Source organism: Tamandua tetradactyla, chromosome 16 (assembly GCF_023851605.1).
Source record: "Tamandua tetradactyla isolate mTamTet1 chromosome 16, mTamTet1.pri, whole genome shotgun sequence".
Lineage (NCBI taxonomy): Eukaryota > Metazoa > Chordata > Mammalia > Pilosa > Myrmecophagidae > Tamandua > Tamandua tetradactyla.
In genome coordinates, this window is record NC_135342.1 from 79,542,010 (window position 1) to 79,563,118 (window position 21,109).

Sequence of the window (21,109 nt, forward strand, 5' to 3'; positions counted from 1 at the left end):
TGGGCAGAGCTGTACACACACGCACACACACACCAGAAGGGCCCTCTGGGTGTTACTGTGAACTCTCTATGTGTTTCTTCACCAATACTAATTTAATGCTGATAAACTGTAGATGAAAGTTCTGCATTGTTAGGCCATCACTGTTTTCTTGGGAACTGAACTCAGATTTCTAAGGCTTTGGATTTGGCGTTGTGTTTGACTTTTTATGTGGTAATTGGTGGGTGCCAGTGCAACAACGTACTGGAATCTGCCCCTCAGTGCAATGCAGTATGGATGAATCCTGCTTAAACACTTACAAAATCAAGTTACTTCCCATCCCATTCCATCCGGCACCAGCACCAGGTTCATTTAGCTAAACTGACGCCAAAGACGAGAATTGTACTGACCTCAGCTGATTTCAAAATGCTGCTTTTTTTGTTTCTGCATATATGGAATACTTTTTACAATTCTATAAGTGAGCTGTTTTAAAAGTAAAACTGTCTATCTTGGAATTTAAAAGGGAAATGTGAAAGAGCCAAGAACGATGTGAATCCGGGATTGGCGATGAGGACTGGAACCTAGCCTGCATTAAATCTGCAAAAACTTTATATTTTTTCTGTAAATACTTTTTTTAACCTTTCAAATCAGAATAGCCGCATTTGGAACACTTTCAGTTGATATTTTTAGATCGTTAGAGCTTGGTCCTAAGCCTAGAACAGGCTGGATTCTGGAAGTAAATCTTTTACATCTGCCTCAATGCACAAAAACCTTTTTAAAAATAGACACCCATGACATTTTTGTTCCGGTCACACACCGCACTTAGACGTTCCCAGATCTAATACGGCCACAGGACTCCCAATATCCAGTCATTTCTTTCTGTCTTTAGAAACCTACACGGGATAAGCAGATCTCAAGCTACTGCGTGTGTGAATACACACCCCCTTTTGCTTCACATCTGAATGCTGGACATCTGTTTTGGATTGTATATTGTGTTTGTATATTTCCTGCTTTGATTCATAGTAACTTCTCGTTATGGGATTGATTTGCATTGAACACACGCTATAAATAAAAAAGGCTGAAAGAGCAAAATAATAATAGTAAAACAAAACAAAAAAAAAACCGCACAGACTTTTAGTTATTTTGTTTGTGCCACTTCCGCCAGGAAGGTTTTGTCTGCCTGAATTCGTGAATTATGGTACTGAGTATGCTAATTGTGTCACTGAATATGCAAATATGATAATTTCTGCACTGTTTCCTCTTACCAGCTCTTCTCCAAGGGCTTTTCTTGGGGAGCTATTCCCCAAGAGCTCCCCAAGAAAAGCCCAGAGAGGTCATTTAAAGCTGGGCAGCTCCTGTGGATGAATCACCTGGGGACCTTATTAAAATGCCGATTCTGATTGGGCCAGTCAGGGCTGGGGCCTGCAACTCGGCACTTGCAAGGGGGCTCCTGGTGCTGCTGGCACTGTGGGTCCCCGCACCCCACTCTGAACACCGAGGGGCTCAAGCATCGGCCCAGAAACAGCTGCTTTCCACCGAATGACAGTCACATGCGCTTTTCAGCTCACTCATCCTTGGTGTCTCTGCCTTGGCCGTCTCACTCCCTCTGTGTATGACAAGCACTGCTCTTTTCCATCTAAAGTGCTCGTTAATAAAGGTATTTAAAACTTTCTAAAAGGTTTATTTAAAAATATTAAGTATTAGTAGTGCCTGTAGAAGTCAAACACAGAATTTCCATACGACTCAGCAATTCCACTCCTCGGTATGGGCCCAAAAGATCTGAAAGCTGGAATTCAAGCAGGTTGCTCTAGGCCAGTGCTCACAACAGCGTTATTCACAGTCGTCAATATCCATAGACGGATGAATGAATAAACCAGTTGTGGTTTGTCCATGCCGTGGAATATTATTCAGCCATGAAAAAGAATGAAGCTCTGAATCCTGCTACATCAAGGATGAGCTTTGAAGGCAGTATGTGTGTGAGGGTTGGGTTCTGGTGTCAGCTTGGCCAATGATAATGCCCAGTGGTCTGGGCAGGCAAGCGCTGGCCTGACTGTTGCTACAAGGATATTTACTGGCTGGTGTATTAAATCATCAGTCAGTTGATTGCATCTGTGGCTGGTTACATCTGCGCTCAACTAAGGCACATCACCCACATGAGATAAACTGATCAGTTGGAGGCTTTAAGGAAGAAGAGAGATCTTTCACTGCTTCTTCAGCCAGCAGGCCTCTCCTGCAGAGTGCATCCAGACCCTTCATTGGAGCTGCCAGTCTCGCAGCCCACCCTGTGGATTTCGGACTCCTCCATTCCCATGATTGCATGAGACATCTTTATAAATCTCATCTTTGCAGATCTTTCCTGTTGGCTCTGTTTCCCTAGAGAACCCTGACTAACATAGTATGCTAAGTGGAGAAAGCCAGACACAAAAGGACAAACGCTATATGATTCCACGTGTATGAAGTTTCTAAAGTAAGCAAATCCAAAGAGGCAGAAAGTGGGTTAGAGGTTCTTGTGGGGCGGGGGGAGAGGGTATGGGGAGATTTTGCCTAATGGGTACAGAGTCTCCATTTGAGTGATTAGAAAAGTTTGGGTAAAGGTTGTTGAGAGAGTAGCACAACATTATAAATGTAACCAGTGCCACCGAACTATACACTTAAGGGTGGTTTAAATGGCAAACTTTATGTATTATGTATTTTAGCACAATAAAAATGTTCAAAAACTAAAAATATATGTAGTAGGTAAATAATTGTGCAGGTGGCTTGCAAACATCATAATGCTTGGATAGTAATGACTGATATTTGGGAAGTGCTGTGAAGCCCCATAGAAATGCCACATCCTCCCATTGGCAGCTCCCCAGGGTGGCAGAGAGCGTCCTTTCTCAGAATCTGCACTCTTTCTTGGAGCTGCTGCTCTCTCCTGCATCATTAGGTTCTTCCAACCCCTGGCCCAGCAATCCAGGGGCCCATGCTCTTCCCCAAAACTATGATCTGTTCATTGTAGTGGCAGCCGAGGGGTGGGAAGGTGGAGAGAGAGGAAGGGTTGGTGCTTCCTCCTTGCAGAATGGATCTGAAGTTAGCAAAGAGCTGCTCTAGTTGTATAACTTTGGGCTAACCGCTATAGCCCCCTGGTGCCCAAGCCACCCCAGGGCACCCATTCAGCAGAGGGGAACGCCAACCCGAGGCTGCACCGCGAGGACGGCAGGCATAGGCGTGGGCACCCTCGATGGCCCCTCTCTCTTACCAGCTGCGGTAAAAGTCGTTTCACCTCTTCGAGCCTTGGGTTGCTTGCCTACAAGATGGAAATTTATCAAAACCACCTCACAGCATCGTAAAGGATCACAATGGGTCTTAACCCTGTTACTGGAGACCACAGAGAGAGAAGCCACAGGGAGTGCCTGAAGCGGGCAGTCAACAGAACTCAGAAGAGAAAGGAGATGATGCCACCATATGCAGTCATGTGACAGAAAAGCCAAGGAACCCCAAAGATTGACAGCCAGCCAGGCGATGCCCAGCCCAGGAGGAAGGAAGCAGGCTCCCTAACCACCAGCCAATAAGTTCCTGTTGCTGAGCCCACCCATTGAGTGCTAATTTGTTTTAGCAGTTGGGAAATTAATACAGGTGGTCTGGGAGCCCTTCTTGGGAGAAGCGAGAATCACCAGGGGCCAGCAGGGGCCTCAAAAATAGGTTATGGAATGATCACTCATTTGCTTTTCTTTTTTTGATAAGCAGTTATTAGAATTGATTCCACCAGATCTTTCATATCATCTTTGGACACAAAGAGACCAAGATGCAGAGAGAATTAGGGAAATTTATTATCAGTTGTGATGCGAAATAGCATGATGCCAGCCTGGAGAGCTGCATCTCGGTGGCTTGCCTCTGACTTCTAGCTAATGCTGTCCTCCGTGAACCAGTCCGATGAAAACTTCCATTTTCAAACATTCTTTCTAATTTCTGCTATGTCTAAGGTACAACTCGGGCCAACATTTTTTTCCTTCACGTGTCTCACTTTTTTAAAAAAGAACGTTAAGTAATGTATGTAAGAAGAAAATCCCACAGTAGAGCAATAAATGGACAATGGATATCATTTGCCATAAATTGAAGATGACTACAGCAATAAATAACACGAGTGCCTTGGCTTCCAGGTAACTTCTCTTCTTGATCACTGTTTTCCCTAGAGACTTTTCTGCCACATGTGAGCACCTGGGGAGGCTGCAGCTGAAATGAGGTCAAGGCCACATGTCAAAGCCAAGCGGCTGCATTGGAAAAGGGGAGGAGGTGGAGGACCACTTCCCACCACTTCCTAACACCCCTAAAACCTAAGGCTTCTGTGCCACCATACAGAGGTGCCATCCTATAGAGGGCAAGCACACTGAATTTTCATGTGACCCAAAACTGGGGGACATTGTGGCCATAGAAGATGCCAAAATCGAGATTCCAGAAAATGAAGATGTGCTAAAAACATACACTCAAAAAAGAGGAAATTTTACTGTATGTCTGCAAGGAAAACCAGATTGGTTGTATTAATAGGAGTAAAATGACTAGAATAAAGGAGGGGTTGTTAATTCTTCTGGGCCAGTCCAGCTACACATGAATAATGAGTCCCTTCTGGTGCCGCCTGTTAGGAAAGACATAGACCATTTGGGAACTTTCAGCAGAGAGTAAGCAATGTTTTGAAAGCCCTAGAAATCCTGATGTATGAGGGATTCTGGAAAGAAGTAGAAATGTTTAGATTAGAAGAAGGGAACATAAGAGCTGCCTTTGGGTATATAAAGATATTCCCTGATAGGAGGCAGCATGGCATAATGGTTAAGAACCAGGGCTCAGACATACCTGAGTTTCAACCCCAGCTTGGCTACTTACCAGCTTCCTGACCCTAAATCAGTTACTTAACCTCTCTAAGCATCAGTGTCCTCATCTGTGAAAGAGCAGTGATAACAGTATCTTCTCCATAGGGTGGGAAGGACGATTAAATGAGATCAGACATGAGACCTTCTCAGCACACAGTCTACTCAACAACTACCACGTATGGTTACTTTCATATTTTGTAGTGTGGGACTAATTCCAATGGTTGAATGTCCAGGGAATCATATTTCAACCAAATACCATAAGGGACTTTCTAATTGACAGAGTTGTCCAAAGATGAAATGGCCTGTGTGAAGAGGGAGTGAGCTCCCCATTCCTGCAAGAATATAAGCAGAAGCTGGAAGGATCTCTGGGCAATGGCAGAATAGACGTGTTCTCAGATTAATATGCCTTGGACTAGACTGACTTTAAGCCCCTTTCCTGATTCTGACTCCCAGCTTAGACCCTCCTTTCCACCCAGAGTGCCCCGAGGAGGCAGTTAGGGGGTGAAAAGGAGCTGTGCAATCTTGGATCCTCAAATCATGGCAACATCATCCTAAAACAGTTTAAAAAGAGAGAGAGAGAGAGAAAAAAAAACACCTCTGCAGCTACATGGGTGGTCCTGAAACTGTTATGTTTATTGGGTTATTTTTGTTTGCTTGTTTATCTATCTTTCTTCGACTTTTTCACACCAAACCAAAACCTGTCCCAGACTGCCACTGGGGCTTACAAGAAGCTTTTAGACCCTTTAAAAAAATAAATTTGTTGCAGAAGACACGAGTTTTGAAAACCTCATGACATTCCTTTTGCCCTTTCATCTTGGCCAACTGCACCGGTAACAGACTTCACCCGAGAAGTAGGGAGACTAGACCTTAAACCAGTTCCCTCTGTCCACTCCTGGGCTGGCTCCAAGGTGGGAGAAAGGACTCCCTGTGTGCCCAGGCTGCCATCTCATGGGGGAAATGGGCCAGCCTGTCAGCAAGCAGACTCCAGACTGACCTGCTTTCACCTTTTCCAATCAGCGGTGACTGTGGTCCAAATGAGGTGTTCCTCCATCTCAGTGTCAGCAGCCTAGACCCAGAGCCCACTGCCTGAAACAGGAACGAAGGGAAGGAAGTTCGGTGTGCCAGGTGCCTACTGCATGCCAGGGAGCAAGGAGCTGAGCATATGTTCTTTACAAAGTACACACCTCTTTCAATTACTTGCAGGTTCTCACATACTAATTCAATTAATATCAAAGTATCAATTCGGAATGAATTTGGCTGCACGTAACAGGAACCCAATCACAGTACTTTTACCTCCTCACACAGCAAGGCACAGGTAGGCAGTGCAAAGGTGCAGTGCTTGGGGAAATCACCAACGACCAGGCTCCTCCCCAGTCCCTTTCCTACCATCCTCAGCAGGTGGCTTTTGTCCTCAGGATCACAGGATGACTGCCTCGCCTCCAGCACCTTGATAGTCATCAAAAGCGTTGGGCTCCCTGCCAAATGGGCTCAAATGACCAATTCCTGACACACCGGGGTTTCAGGGAGAGAAAGAATTGATTGCTAGACATGAAACAGGAGCTCAGATGGCCTGTTCACTCCAAAATCTGTCTCCCCGAACTGCAGCAACTCTGATAGTTTTATAATATTTAAAGATGGACAGGATTTTGGATAATGAGCACAATAGCTCAAGATGATGAGGTCAGAGGTGACCTAAATATCGAGCGGGCAGAGAAGACTGCACGCTTAGTCACAGAATGCATGTAAGAAACTGGCAGCCTTAATGCAACGATGGGCGTGATTTTTTTTAGCATTGTAATGAGGGACAGGGGGCTTATAGATTCAGGTTTAAGCTACTTTGCATTCAGACGGGCCCATTTCAATTAGAACCAGCTTCATCGACTCGAGGCCCATCATTAATGAACGTTAGGGGCTCTCTTTAGTGATCGTAAGACTCAAAAGTTGAAAAACAATAAGAGGGTACAAGCGAGGGCCTCACAAGATTTTACAATCACGAGATAAAGGCTAGAAGTTATACAGTCATCCTCAGAGATCAAGGTGGTTGCGTTACAGTCCAGAGATTTCAAGTATTTCCCTCTGTCTATTCTAATGTACCACAAATTTAAAAAGAACATCTGCATAATGATTCAGTAATCACAATCATTCCCTAAATCCTAACTTCTTGGTTATAACATCATTTATTCTCCGGAAAGGAAGAAGGGGCAATGATGAAACAAAAAAAATGTATGCCAGCTGAATCGGTCCCTTTTATTTCAGATATTGTATTTTTATATCAGATCTATTTTTTTCAATTCTAGAATTTCTGCTTGGTTCTGTATCTAGTTTTTTAATTCCCTGTGAAATTCCCCATTCTTTCATTTATTTTGAGCATGCTTTCCTTTATGATGTTAACATAGATACAGTAGATAATTCCTGTATCTGTGTCATAATGAGTCAATCTCCATTGGTCCTATTTTCCCTGGAGCAGTTGGTGACAAACATTTTCTTTTTTTTTTTTTGACAAACATTTTCTTAAAAGATCTGATGGTAAATATTTTAGGATTGTGAGCTACAGTTGTCTCTGTGGCAACTCTTACCTCTGCAACTGTAACTTGAAAGTAGCCACAGGCAATATGTAAATGAATGAGTGTACCTGTGTTCAATTAACAGTATTTATAAAACATTTACAAACTGTGTGGGTCATCGCTTGCCTCTGTTCTTGTTTCTATATATGTCTAGTAATTTTGGATCACATCTTAGATATTGTAAATGTAAATTTCCCCCTGCCGTGGTAGTCTCACTCTGTCCTCTGTTTTCCGAGAAAGCAGGTTCTATTAGAGTTTCAGCCGCCCTGCACGGCACTGACTGGGGCCTGTTCTCAGGAAAATGCCTAAAAGCATGGGAAACTCACCCTGTGCAGCCCCTTCCTCCAAACACTGTCTTCCCTGCAGTTCCTGCCTTCCTTTCGCTGCTCTCCAGCGCCATCAGGCTGTTGGATTCTCTATTTTGTCTAGAGTTATGGTTGTCATGTGCAGAAGGGATGATCTGATAGTAGTAACTCTCCCATTACTGGAACTAAAACCCCTGAGTTGTGTCTTTTTACTAGTAAAACAGTAGCTTTCCCAGCAGCCTCAGCCAGTACGTTTCCACCTGTAACTCCCTGGTGAGAATTGGTTCCTGGCCACTCCTTGCTGCAGGAGCCTGGAGAGGTGAGTGTTCTTAACTGAGTGCGTTGCAGATCCCACCAGAAAGACAGAAGGGACATTGGGTAGGCAATGGCACTTTACCTGTGCATTGACCACAGGGATGTTATTTCCTTGGGCTGCCGTGACCATATACTACAAACTGGGGGCTTAAAACAATGGAGGTTAGTGATGTCACAGCTGTAGAGCACAGAAGTCTGAAACCAAGGAGTTGGCAGGGCCCCGCTCCCTCTGAAGGCTCTGGAGGAGGGTCACCCCTTGCCGTCTCCAGCTTCTGGGGTTGCAGGCAAAGTCCCTTGCTTTGTGGCTCCATCACTCCAGTCTGTGCCTCTGTCTCCACATGCCTTCTTCTCCTGGTATGTCCGTGGGTCCTCTCCTCTTCTGATAAAGACCCAAGTCATCGGCTTTAGGGCCCACCCTAAATGTAATCTCAAGATCCTTAACTCTTGACATCTATTTCCAAACAAGATCACAATCACAGGTTCTGGGTGGACATGAATTTTACAGGGGGACACAGTTCAATCCACTTCGATACTCAGCAGACTGAGTAATTATGGTGAATTTTCCCTGCCGGTCTTATGTCCAAAGACATTGAGCTTGGAAGATGTGCTGCAGTCCGCAGTGGGGCAGTCCAGGCACGGTGCATTGTCTGGGTGCAGTGCTTCTCTCCCGGGGCAGTGTCTGGGCATGGTGGTTGACACAGCTTCTGCTTCTAACTTGTGCCTCATCCAATTTCTCCTTCTCAGAACCTCAAGGTTTAAACTTTTGAAATCTCCCCAAGGAAACACTCTTGTGAGGGCTGAGAAAGAAACTGGAGCCAACGGGCCTGAGTTCAAATCCTGGCTCCACCACTTATTATCTGAGTCCTTGGACAAATTATTCAACCTCCCTGTGCCTCAGTTTCCTCATGTGTAAAATGGGGATAAGAGCAGCACCTATGTCATGGAGTTGTTATGAAGACCGAACCAGGTCCCAGTTTTTAAAAAGCATTTGGAAGACTTCTCGCATTTGTTAGTTGCTACAGAAATCGGTTTTGAAACTGGTGTATTTTGCACTCCCAGGAATTTTCTTTCTTTGCTAATACCCATCCCCAGGCCTTCAGCAGCCCCAGCTGTTCTGGCCTTCACCGCTGGGAAGGAGAGCACAGAGGAATACCGAGAACAAAAGGATTCATTTTAGCGTTTTAGGTTTTTTTTGTTGTTGTTGTTGTTGTTGTTTTTTGCATGGGTGGGTACCGGGAATCGAACCTGGGTCTCGGGCATGGCAGGTAAGAACTCTGCCTGCTGAGCCACCGTGGCCCACATTTGATTTTTTTAACTAAAACATTTTTGTTTGTGTTTTAACTTTTTACTTTGCCATAACTTCAGATTTGCAGAAAAGTTACATGAAAAGTACAAAGAATTCCCATCTACCCTTTGAGATTCCCTAGACTTTAACATATACCATTTCTTTTTCTATGTCTCCCTATTCTTTTCTAAATTATTTAAGAGTAAATTGCAGATGTGGGGATTTCCAGCTTTATCTCTAAATACCTCAGCGCATAGTTCCTAAGAGGAGGACAGTCTTCTATTAGGAATATGGCATTCTCTTACCTAACCGAGGATGCAGATCTAAATAAAGAAATTAGCCTCAGTGGAATATTCTATCTCATATGCAGACCTGATTCAAATTTCCCCAACTGCCCCAGTGTCTCTCATGGCCAAAGCAAATCCTGGATCATGAATTGCCCTCGTTTTTCCTGTCTGTTTAGTTTCCTTTAATCTGAAATAGCTCCTCAGTGTCTTTGCCCCAAAACGTTGACATTTTTTTAAGGTTACTGGCCAAATATTTTGTAGAATGCCCTTCAAATTCAGTTTGCCTGATGCTTCTTCATTATTAGGTTCAAGTCACACACTTCAGCAGGAATTCTTAGGAAATGACATCTCGGTGCCTGTGATGGGAAGGCACACATCTATTCGTGTGTGTGGCATCTGGGTGGCATGGCATCTGCTCTGGTGTCCACTGTAAGGCGACTGGTTGGGGTTTTTTTTGGTAACTAATAATTATTCTGTGGAGAGATAGGTTCACTATGTAAATATCTGCTCCTCAGAAATCCTTCACCCAACGATAATTCTTGCCTGAAACAAGTATTTTATGATGGTTGCCAAACAGTAACTATTTAAATTCTACTATTCCTTCCCCATGTATTAGTTAGCAAGAGGTTTCTCTTCTCCCCCATTTAATTATTTATTATGTACATATATAAACGCTGACATTAAAATATAAAGGTATAAACTGATAGATATGTGTATATACATCTAAGCATATATACACATGCAATATATATGTAATCGGTATGGACTTAGGAATTCCTGTTTCGCACGGAGCTCTAGTGCCATTTTTTACTTGTGTTCTCAGCTGTCCCAACTTTGGCTGGTAGGCGCCCCTTCCAGCTGTCCCTGTGCCCTTCGACATGGTCCCGCCCTTTTCCGAGCACTGCCTTGATTGCTGGCACAAGATGTTCCAGGCTCATCTTGTACTTTCCTTGCCCGGTCCTGGGCTCAGCCATCTTTCCAAGGAGCGCTGGTCCCTACTGGTGGCGAAGGGCACTGAGCAGACTGACAAAGCTCCCTGGCAGAGAAAGAAGCATGCGGGGAAGGAGGCTGCGCTGTCAAAGGCCAAACACTATGGAGCAAACAGCAGATCGGGAAAGCCTGGCTCCTCCTCCCATGCCCAACCTGAAAACAGGAAGGCAGAAGCCTAAAAGGGGAGCCAATGGTCTGAGTGGACCCCCAACCCCCGGGGCATCGTCCTCCTCCCCCTGCAGACCCCGAAAGCATCTCACGGTGACTCCCCAGAGAGCCCCTGTACAAGGAAGAGGCCCCCATCTTCCCAAGGGAGCAAGAGGGCTTTAGCGGCAGATGGTGCGGTGCCAGATTTAGAGTAAGTGATAAATAATAAAATATTGCATGGAGCATACACTAAAAAATATTTGTTGTTTATCTGAAATTCAAATTTAACTAGGTGTCCTGTATTTTATGTGGCAACTCCAGGGGCCAGGCTAAAAGGAGAGTGCAGGTCCCAGCCCTAAGGGAGCAAACCCCGCTCCCAGGCTCAGCCACCCCAGCCGGTGAACCCCACTGGACAGCCCGGGGTGTGGGCGATGGCATGTGATTCCATCAGCTCCTCAACGTCCTTGTCCTGAAATCCCTTTTCTGCTTAGATAAGCCCAGGGCGCTGGGAGGGCCACCTGGGCCCCACCACTTGCTGTGCTGAACCCAAAGGGAGAAGCCCCAGGAAGTGAAGCCCCAGATCAGTTCCGGAAAATCTGAAAGACAAGGGATGCATGCCCTGCTTTCATCTGGAAGCTGCAGAATTCTCCAGGCTGAGGCAGCATCAGAAAAGAGACCAAGGGGGGTTCAGGGCAGAGCAGGCATGGGGGGAGACACTAGCTCTGTCAGCAGATGCCAGTATGAAAGCAAAATCATGCCCCTCAGCTGGTCTATCATCAATAGATGGTACCCTGCCCGCCAGGTACTATATATGCCTCATCCACCCAACCACCCACCCATCCATCCATCCATCCAACCATCCATCCATCTCCCAGCCATCTGTGGTAGTCAGGTTCAGTTGTCAGCTTGGCCAGGTGAAGATGCCTAGTTCTATTGCTGTGGCCATGAGCCGATGGCATGTGAACCTCGTCTGTTGCTGATGACATCTGCAGTCGGCTAGGAGGCGTGCCTGCTGCAGTGAATGATGTTTGATTTAATTGGCTGGTGCTTAAAATCAAGACTGCAACATAGCACAGCCCAAGCAGCTCAGCACACCTCATCTCAGCACTAGCAGCTCAGCCCAGGCCTTTGGAGATGCAGAAAGGAATCACCCCGGGGAAAGCTGTTGGAACCCAGAGGCCTGGAGAGAAGGCCAGCAGAGATCACCCTGTGCCTTCCCGCAAAAGAAAGAACCTCAGTTGAAAGTTAGCTGCATTTCCTCTGAAGAACTAATGAAATAAATTCCCTTTTATTAAAAGCCAATCCGTCTCTGGTGTGTTGCATTCTGGCAGCTAGCAAACTAGAACACCATCCATCCATCCATCCATCCATCCATATCCATCTACCCATCCATCCATCCATCCATCTATCCAATATTTAATGAGCACCTATTGTGTGCCAAGTGGTCTTCTAGCTCCTAGAGAATAACAGTTGCAAGTACCTGCCCACATGGAGCTTCCATCCTAGTGGAAGCGCAGGCAGTAACCAGATAAATGAGTTAAACAAATGCTTGGTGGTAAGATGCGTTGCTGAGAAAAAGAAACCAGGAAAGGGAGGGGGTTGCTGGTATTTTGGATAGGTCGGGGAAGGAGACGGGAGCCGTGGACATTACAGGAAGGGGAGTTGTGGGCAGAGGAAGCAGCAGGGGTTGAGGTGTGAGGCGGGTGTGATGTGGGCTGGGGGAGCTGAGGGCAGGGAGATGCTGGGACGTGGGAGGGACTTTGGTTTCTCCTCTGGGGAGATGGGAGCCGCAGGGGGCTTCTGAGCCAGGAGGCAGAGCTGTGACTCCGGGTGGAAAAGGTGCCGAAGGCCATGCCAAGGAGAAGGAGGTAGAAGAGCATCCAAATGAACGGATTTAAACCTAAAATAGCGGGTAAAACCAGGATGCTTTTCCTTCAATGACGAGACAGTTTTATCACATTAGGTGTGGTGGGGGTGCAGGGGGCGGGTCCGCAGATCACGGCGTCCTCTCATTACAGAAAAGCAAAGCTGCCCTGAGTGAGACCTTACATGCCTTCTCTCAGCTGACCCTCAGCAAGCTCCGTGCGGCCGGTATCATTGCCCCACCTTACAGGTGAGGACACTGAGGCTTACGGGCTGAGCTCGAAGCCCCCATCACGGATCCTAACCCAGGCCTGAGCCCCTAGCCGCCCCCAGCTCAGCCTTCCTCGGGGCTGATTTGATCTTTGTGCTTCCGTCCTGCAGGGCTTTTAAAATGAAGACAGATGTAGTGGAGAGACTGGAGGGAAGTGCCTGAAACTGTAGAGCTGTGTCCCAGTAGCCATGTTTCTTGACGATGATTGTATAACGATATAGCTTTCACAATGTGACTGTGTGACTGTGAAAACCTTGTGTCTGATGCTCCTTTTATCTACCTTGTCAACAGATGAGAGAAACATATGGGGAAAAAAAAAAATGAAGACAGAGGTGGCAGTCCCAACAGCCTGAGACATTCTGGAACGCCGGCTGCCCTTCCCCGGGCCCGCAGCCCCTCCTCTGTTCTCTGGGAGCCACCTGCTCTGGCCACATGAGTCAGTTGACATGGCTGCATTTGCTTTATGCACAAAAGCTCTCTTGGTTTGGCCAAGGAAATGAGACGATCTCATCACACGGGGGTGGTGAGCACATGTGTGCTAGAGCAGTTTGAATGGCCCCGAGAGGCCCAGGCCGGGGTTCTGCAAGGACAGCCCTTCCTCCCTGGTGGGCCTGGGGCCTCAGGCCTGGCGCAGGTGTAACCATCAAGAGCAGCCTTCTCTGCACTCCAGAGGAACGCTGGGGGATCTGCCCACTTCCAGAGGAGGCTGGCAGAGCCATGAGACCCCTGATCCCAATGGAAAATCGAGCCTACACTTCTCCATCTCTACAGCTATTTGCCGTTGGATGAGGACACACGAAGACAGCGAGCAGTGAGCCGTCCTGCCCCCTCCCCCTCCCCTCCGCTCTCTCCGTGGCTTTCTCCAGCTCGCTTCAGGAGGGTAACAAACACGGTATAGCCTCAGGAAGGACAGGTCCCAGCTGCTGTTCTAATGAAGTGGGCCTGCTGAGGCCTGGTGTCTTGTTTTCACACAGCCCATGGAACTATGATCATGCACATTTTGCAGGTGAGGAAACTGAGGCTGTGAGTTAAATCATCTCGCTAAGGTAATACGGACATAAGAGGCAGAGCCAAGCTCCTGGCCTCCCCCTCCAGCAGCCCAGCTGCCCTTGGTGAACACGGAAGTTATGCTGGGGAGCCCAGCCCCGATAGCACCCCTGCCCGGAGACACTGGAAGGTTCTGGAAGGAGAAAACCGGCCTTGTAGCCCAACTTAACCTCTTGCTGTGCCTCAGGGGGAAACCTACCTGCCTTGGAGATTTGCCCAAGGTCACAGGGCTGGTGGGTACCTGGGCGGGGTGTGGCTGCACTGACATGTGGCTTCCTACACTGTCCTCCCAGAGTCTCTGCTCTTCCCCCCACCCCGAGGACGCCATACCACATCCTGGTCACTTTCCATCCCTGGTATTGCCAGGCAGGGGGCAAACTTAATGGTTAGGAGCTCACAGGTTAGGGTCTCGACACAATCTCTTTAAGCTGTGTGGCTTGGGCATATCACTTAACCTCTCTGTGCCTCCATTTCCTTATCTGTAAAATGGGGACAAAAATACTATCTGACCTGAAGAGTGCAATGAGGACTAAATGAGATGGTGCATGAGCGTGCTTAAAACAGTGCCTCAGACTGTTTAATAAAGACTGATCAATCATATAATAACAAAGAAAGCCCTGAAGATGTGCTTGTGCATGTTAAAATAATAAGTGAACAGTTTTTAAACCAACTGGAGCAAATAACACTGTGATGAACGAATGAACGAAGGAAGGAAGGAGGGAAAGACAGACTATACGTACCTGAGAGAAAGACACACTTACCCTCGGCCCCGTTTTCCGCTCTCCACAGCGCCAGGACTGCAGGGCGGGAGGTGGTGCTGTGAGCTCCAGCCCGGGTGAGGGGAGTGGGTGATTTTCCGGCAGGGGACCTGGGAGAGGGGCAGGCGGCCTCCTGTTTCAGTGTCTCAGCCTCGGGGAAGGAGGAGTGATTTCCGTGACTCTCCCCCTCCCAGATTTCACCCCCACACACACATCCCCCTGCGCCCCGCCCCAGATGTTTCACTGCTTGAATGATGTTAGTTAAGGCGGGGTCGGGGGTCCATGGGGATCCCTGCTCCCTGGTGCGCTCTCTGGGGGTGGGGTTCAGTCCCCTCAGGACGGGGTGTCCCAAGGCAGTGGGGACAAAGTGAGGGGAGCCGGGGGCTTCTGCTGACAGAAGTTAAACTCCCCTACCTGGCTCTGTGGGGTTTTGGAAATCAATGGAGAAAATGAACTCTTGGGTTTAATTTCCTCCTCTGTGTGTGTGTGTGTGTGTGTGTGTGTGTGTGTAAAGGAAAAGGAAGAGGGGAGAGCCATCGTCAGATGGCACGACGGAGCCACTGTGTCCCTGTACCCATAATGAGTGTGACTCGGTTTCTTCAGCATGTTGTGGCCGCACCAAAGAGCCGGGTATCCCGGAAGTGCCCCATGTGCATGGACGCCAGCCAAGCCCTTGGCTCCTCACGAGCGTGACCCTACGGGAAAGCACAATTATCATCCCCAGTTTACAGACAAGAAAACCAAGGCAGAGAGCGATTCCTGCACCCACCCTAAGTAAGGGCCAGAAGCAGGACGTGAACTGGGGGGCAGGTTTCCAGACAGCAGCCTGCCACCTCCGGGAGTCATGGACACGCCCTTCGTCACAGCCACAAATCCTGGATGGCGGAACCAGACATGAGCCATGAACACGGGACCTGGGGTGCACCTCACAGCACCCCCGCGTCTCCCAACTCAGCTCTTGAATGGCTTTTCCCAGACTCGCGGGGCCGAACCCGTCGCACACTCTTCAAACCCACCAAATCGAGAAAGAGAAAGGGAGACGGGGCCGGCTCAGGTGAAAGGAGGCCAAAGAGACGCAAAAATCAAATGCAATTGGGTCCTGGCCCGAAGCACACTGTGAATACAGGGCTTCACTGAATGGTTGAAAACGCACTGTGAATTAGATGGAAGTCTCATGATGTACTAAATATCCTATTGTAAACTATACTAGTATTATATCCATGCAGAGCATTTGGGGATAAGTAGGCTGATAACTGAAATTTACTCTCAAATAATTCAAAACCTACATACCTCTCTGTATATAAAAACAAATACAGAGTAAGAAAGATGAAGCAAAGGGGGTAAAATGTAGACCACTCGGGAATCGGGTGCAGGTAATGCAGGAGTCCCTTACATCATCCTGCAATTTTTCTGTACGTTTGAAATTATGCCAGAATTAGAAAATATGAAAATCACAACACACATATTTCAGTAGCACAAACCCCACGACCTCACTGACGCAGTCTCCATCTTTTCTCACTCCCGACACGGGGGCGCCCCCAGCTCTGCTCGGCCCCCAGCCCTGCAAGATGGCCAGTTTGACGCCCGGGGTGGCCGTTGCTCGGAGCACCTGGGAGGCCCAGCTAGAACTGCTGCCCCCCGAAATGCTCGCAGCCTCCTCCCACCCCCGGAGGACAAAAGCACCTACTGTGTGCCAGGCCCTGGCTGAAGGCCCAGCGGTGAGCAGGTGGAGCCGGGCTGTGCCCTCGTGGTGTGGAGAGGCACGGGGAAGGGGGGGGCGGTGCTCAGAGCAAACCCGCTGACCCCGGAGGCAACACGTGGGGTCTAGGTTGGGGTGGGAGTCGGGGAGGCTTCTGGGAGGAAAGACTGTTCACACCGAGGTCCCGAGGAGAACCTCCAGGGAGAGAGGACGAGAGGGTGGAATGTGGCTCAGCAAATCTAGGAGGTTGGATGATTGGGCCCACTTCACAGTTAGGGAAACTGAGGTCCCAGGCATGCACTTGGCCCATGGTCTCATGGCTGGGATTTGGCTGTGCTGGGGTTCAAGCTGGGACACTACCCCCCCACCTGCACTGGGGTTCAAGCTGGGACACTGCCCCCCCACCTGAGCTGGGGTTCAAGCTGGGACACTGCCCCCCTCCGCCCTGCCCTGGAGTTCCAGCTAGGACACTGCTGCAGTGCTGCCTGGGACTGGAACGCACTGGTGCCTGGTAGGATAGGGGTTCAGGGCCCCCACCTGTCACCTGCTTTCTCGGGCCTTCCCTCCTCTACCACCGGAGCTGTCCCAGCTTGAACCCCAGTGCAGATGTGGTGGGGGAAGTGGGGCTCCCCAGGGGCTGCCATGCTGGTCCGGCTCAGCCACTTGCAAGCCCCGTGTCCTTGTGTCTAAGCCCTCATCCCCCGGTCGCTGAAATAGAGGTCCTAATAGCACCCTAAGCGCTGGCTCAGAGCACGACGGCAGTGGGTGCTGACGGCCATGACGCTGACTCATGCTGCCATTCTCTCTCTCCACAGCCCCAGCACCAAGGAATTAGGGACCAACCCCTTCCCTCCCAGACTGCGTGGGTTTGATTTTCCTCCTGGCACTTTGCCAAAAGCAAGAGTCACAAACCCCAGCACCAGCCAGTCAGCAAGAGGAGAATTATTTTAACCAAAAGGACACCAATTGCAATAGGAAAATCCTGAAGTGACGGCAGAGCTGGGTCCCAGCTTGGCGCGGCCTCGGGGCCTCTCCCCTTCATCCTGCATCGGCCCCTTCTGGCATGATCTCTGCACTGTCCCCTGGGCTCAGGGGCCTGCCCCACAAAGCAGAGTCAAGGAAAGAGAATTTCGAGGCTGGCAGAGGCGGGGCAGCCTGGAGAACCCGGTGGCTTTGCTTGGGCTGGATTTGTGGCCCCAGCGTCCCGAGCCCAGGGGACCCTGCATTGGAAGGTCTCATCGCGTGGGGCGGGGGCTGCCCGAAACTCCAGCCGGGGAGGGGGCCGCGCGGATCCTGCTGGCTGGGAGCCAGAGCCGAGCACTCCCGGGGGCAAGGAGTGAACGGAAGCTAAGAGGACAGGCTGGGGGTGCACTCCAGGCCCCCTGTTTGCCAGGCTCGGAGCTCCGGCTTCTGGGCTGTATGGAGAGCCTCGCGGTTGTGCCATCCATGGCAGTTGTGGGGCGCACATCTCTGCCGAGCCCCAGGGGGGGGGGTGGCGCCCCAGAAGCACCCAGAAGTCCTGTTCTCACGGGGTGTGGGGGTGGGGGCAGGAAAAGTCACACAGCAACTGGAAAGCGAAAACAGCCTGTGGTGCTACGAGGTGGAGGATTCAGTCCACAAAGCAGGGAGGCTTCCTGGAGGAGGAATCTTGGAATCGATGGGCTGCAGCTGTTGAAAGGTTTTAATGGGCCGCGCCGTGATCTGATTTGGGAGAGGGTGGGGAAGGGACTGGCGCGGCCCACCCTGGAGGCCAGGCCCGGTGGAGACTGCTCCTGGCCCCGGCAAGAGAGGCTGGCAGTTGGGCGTGGGCGGTGGACGCAGGGTGGAGAGCGGTGGGTGGGCGGAGAGATGCTGGAGAGCCGCCCCCCAGGGCTTTGGGACAAGTTAGGCTCAGGACACCTCCTGGGTGCCCAGACTAATGAAACTGGGTGGATGGTGGCGTCAGTCAATCCATGTGGCCAAAGAGGGCAGAAAGGAAAATACTTGTCATAGTAGGTAAGAGGGGAAAAAAAGGCAATCTACAATGGATCATCTTTGTTAAAAATGTACAGAAAAAAGACTGAAAGAAAATCAACTAAAGATTAACAGAGGTTCTTTCTGAACGGGATTTCCCTCCTTCTACATTTCCAAAATTGTCATTAGCAATCCATGTGCTGATGTAAACGAGAAGTTAGGATTTAACAAGTGATTAACTGATCATTATATAGATAATTCTTTTTTTACTTCCTAGTACATTAGAATAGCCAGAGGGAAATAACCAAAATTACTGGACTGTGGCCCCGCTGCCTCGATCTCTGGTAATGACTGTATAGCCACCGCCTTCAGCTGTGAGTGTGGAGACCCTGGGACCCGCCCTCATTTGTACCCCCTTATCCTGTTTTTCAACTTTAGGTGCTCATGAGCACAGAAGACGGTCCCTAATGTTTATTCATGACGGGACTGGAGTCTGCCCAGAGCTACCCCACCCCAGCTCCTAAACTACCTCACTAAGCGGGTCATCAGTCTGTGCCTGATCAATAATCAGATCGCCTCTAATTACATTATCTAGAGCCATTGTGCTCATTATCCTAAAAACTGCCCATGTTTTGGCACTATAAGACTGTCAGCGATTCTGCAGGTTTGAGGAGACAGATTTTTTTTTTTTAATTAAAAAAAATTTTTTTAAATACCAAAAAACAAAAAGCAAATGCAAACATTCCTTTTTTGATCATTCCGTTCTACATATATAATCAGTAATTCACAATATCATCACATAGCTGCATATTCATCATCATGATCATTTCTTGGAGCATTTGCATCTATTTAGAAAAAGAAATAAAACGAAAACAGAAAAAAAATTTATACATACCATACCCCTTACCCCTCCCTTTCATTGATCACTAGCATTTCAAACTAAATTTATTTTAACATTTGTTCCCCCTATTATTTATTTTTATTCCATATGTTCTACTCTTCTGTTGATATAGTAGCGAAAAGGAGCATCAGACACAAGGTTTTCACAATCACACAGTCACATTGTGAAAGCTATATCATTATACAATCATCATCAAGAAACATGGCTACTGGAACACAGCTCTACATTTTCAGGCACTTTCCTCCAGCCTCTCCATTACACCTTAACTAAAAAGGTGATATCTACTTAATGCTTAAGAATAACCTTCAGAATAACCTCTCAACTCTGTTTGGAATCTCTCAGCCATTGACACTTTGCCTCATTTCACTCTCCCCCCTTTTGGTCGAGAAGGTTTTCTCAATCTCTTGATGCTGAGTCTCAGCTCATTCTAGGATTTCTGTCCCACATTGCCAGGAAGGGCCACACCCCTGGGAGTCATGTCCCACGTAGACAGGGGGAGGGTGGTGAGTTTTCTTGTTGTGTTGGCTGGAGAGAGAGGCCACATCTGAGCAACAAAAGAGGCTCTCCTGGGGGTGACTCTTAGGCCTAATTTTGAGTAGTCTTCACCTACCCTTTGTGGGGTTAAGTTTCGTATGAATAAACCCCATGACTGAGGGCTCAGCCAACAGCTTTGGTTGTCCACACTGCTTGTGAGAATATCAAGAATTCAACTTGGGGAAGCTGAAATTGAGGAGACAGATTTTTAGGCCAAGAGGCCAACTGACCTCTTCCTTCACACTTGGCCATAAACTCTTCCTCTCTTGGAAACCAGGTGTCTCAGGAATTGATCATTAGAGTGCATCAGGTGAAGCATCAACCCTCCATTTTTGATCGATATTACCAGCATTATAAGTAGGAAAAGCACACACACAGAAAGGTACTTGATCAATTCTGGGAAAATCCACGCCTCTTGTGGGGTTGTTTTTTCAGCTTTTTCCAGAAAGTAACTGGCCAACTGGGGCAGGGCTCAGGGTGGGACAAGGTCCCCCCCTACTGAGTCTTGAGGACCCCTTCCTTAGAACCCCCATTTCCACCAGAGCACCCGGCCTGCTCATCCCCCAGCAGCCTCGCCAAAGGAGATTTTTCTCCTTTATTGAATCCTGGTTGGCGCATTATGTGCTGAGTTTTGAAAGTTCATCGTAAAACAATCTTCAAGTTAAATGTTATATTTTCTCCCTTTCTCCAAAAGAGACATGCAAATAGTGGAGCCACAGCCAGACGCAGTTGACATTTTCCTGCAGCTCTTTGGCCTTTTGAAAAATGAGAGGAGTTTCCTCCCCTGGCTTTGAGAGAAGACAGGGATGTTCTGTTTTGTTTCATTTCTGGCCCCAGAAAGATAGGATGTGGGTAGGGAAGAAACTACTTTGAAGAAAGCTCCACCATAAATCCTCTGTGTCTGCTGAGGAAGGGCTCGGGCCTGGCTGAGCTCCCCTTAAAGCGTAAACCCGAGAGCCTGGGTCGGGCGCTGCTGCCCCCTGACATGCGGGAGCCGTCAGGGAAAGAATGCAGACGCATTCCAGGGCATCCACCGAGCCCAGAGGGCCCCTACATCAGCGTGTGCGGGGGCGGGCGGCCAGAGCCTCCAGGCCGGAGGGGTGCGAGGAGACTCTGGGTCCAGGGTGTAGGCTGCCTCTGTGGGTTCCTGCTCCAATGCCCCAGGACCAAGCCAGGTGGAGGAGAGACCATGGCTCCTGCCTGAAGACGCTGGGCGCCGAGGCTCTGCTGCCTGATGAGGTAGCGGTGATAATAATAGCAGCTCCCATGTACTGGCTATTCACCGAGTGGCAGACACTTTTGCCAGAACTGAACACACTGCATCTCCATATCACCTAGGAGGAGGGTGCTATCTTTGGTTTGCAGAGGAG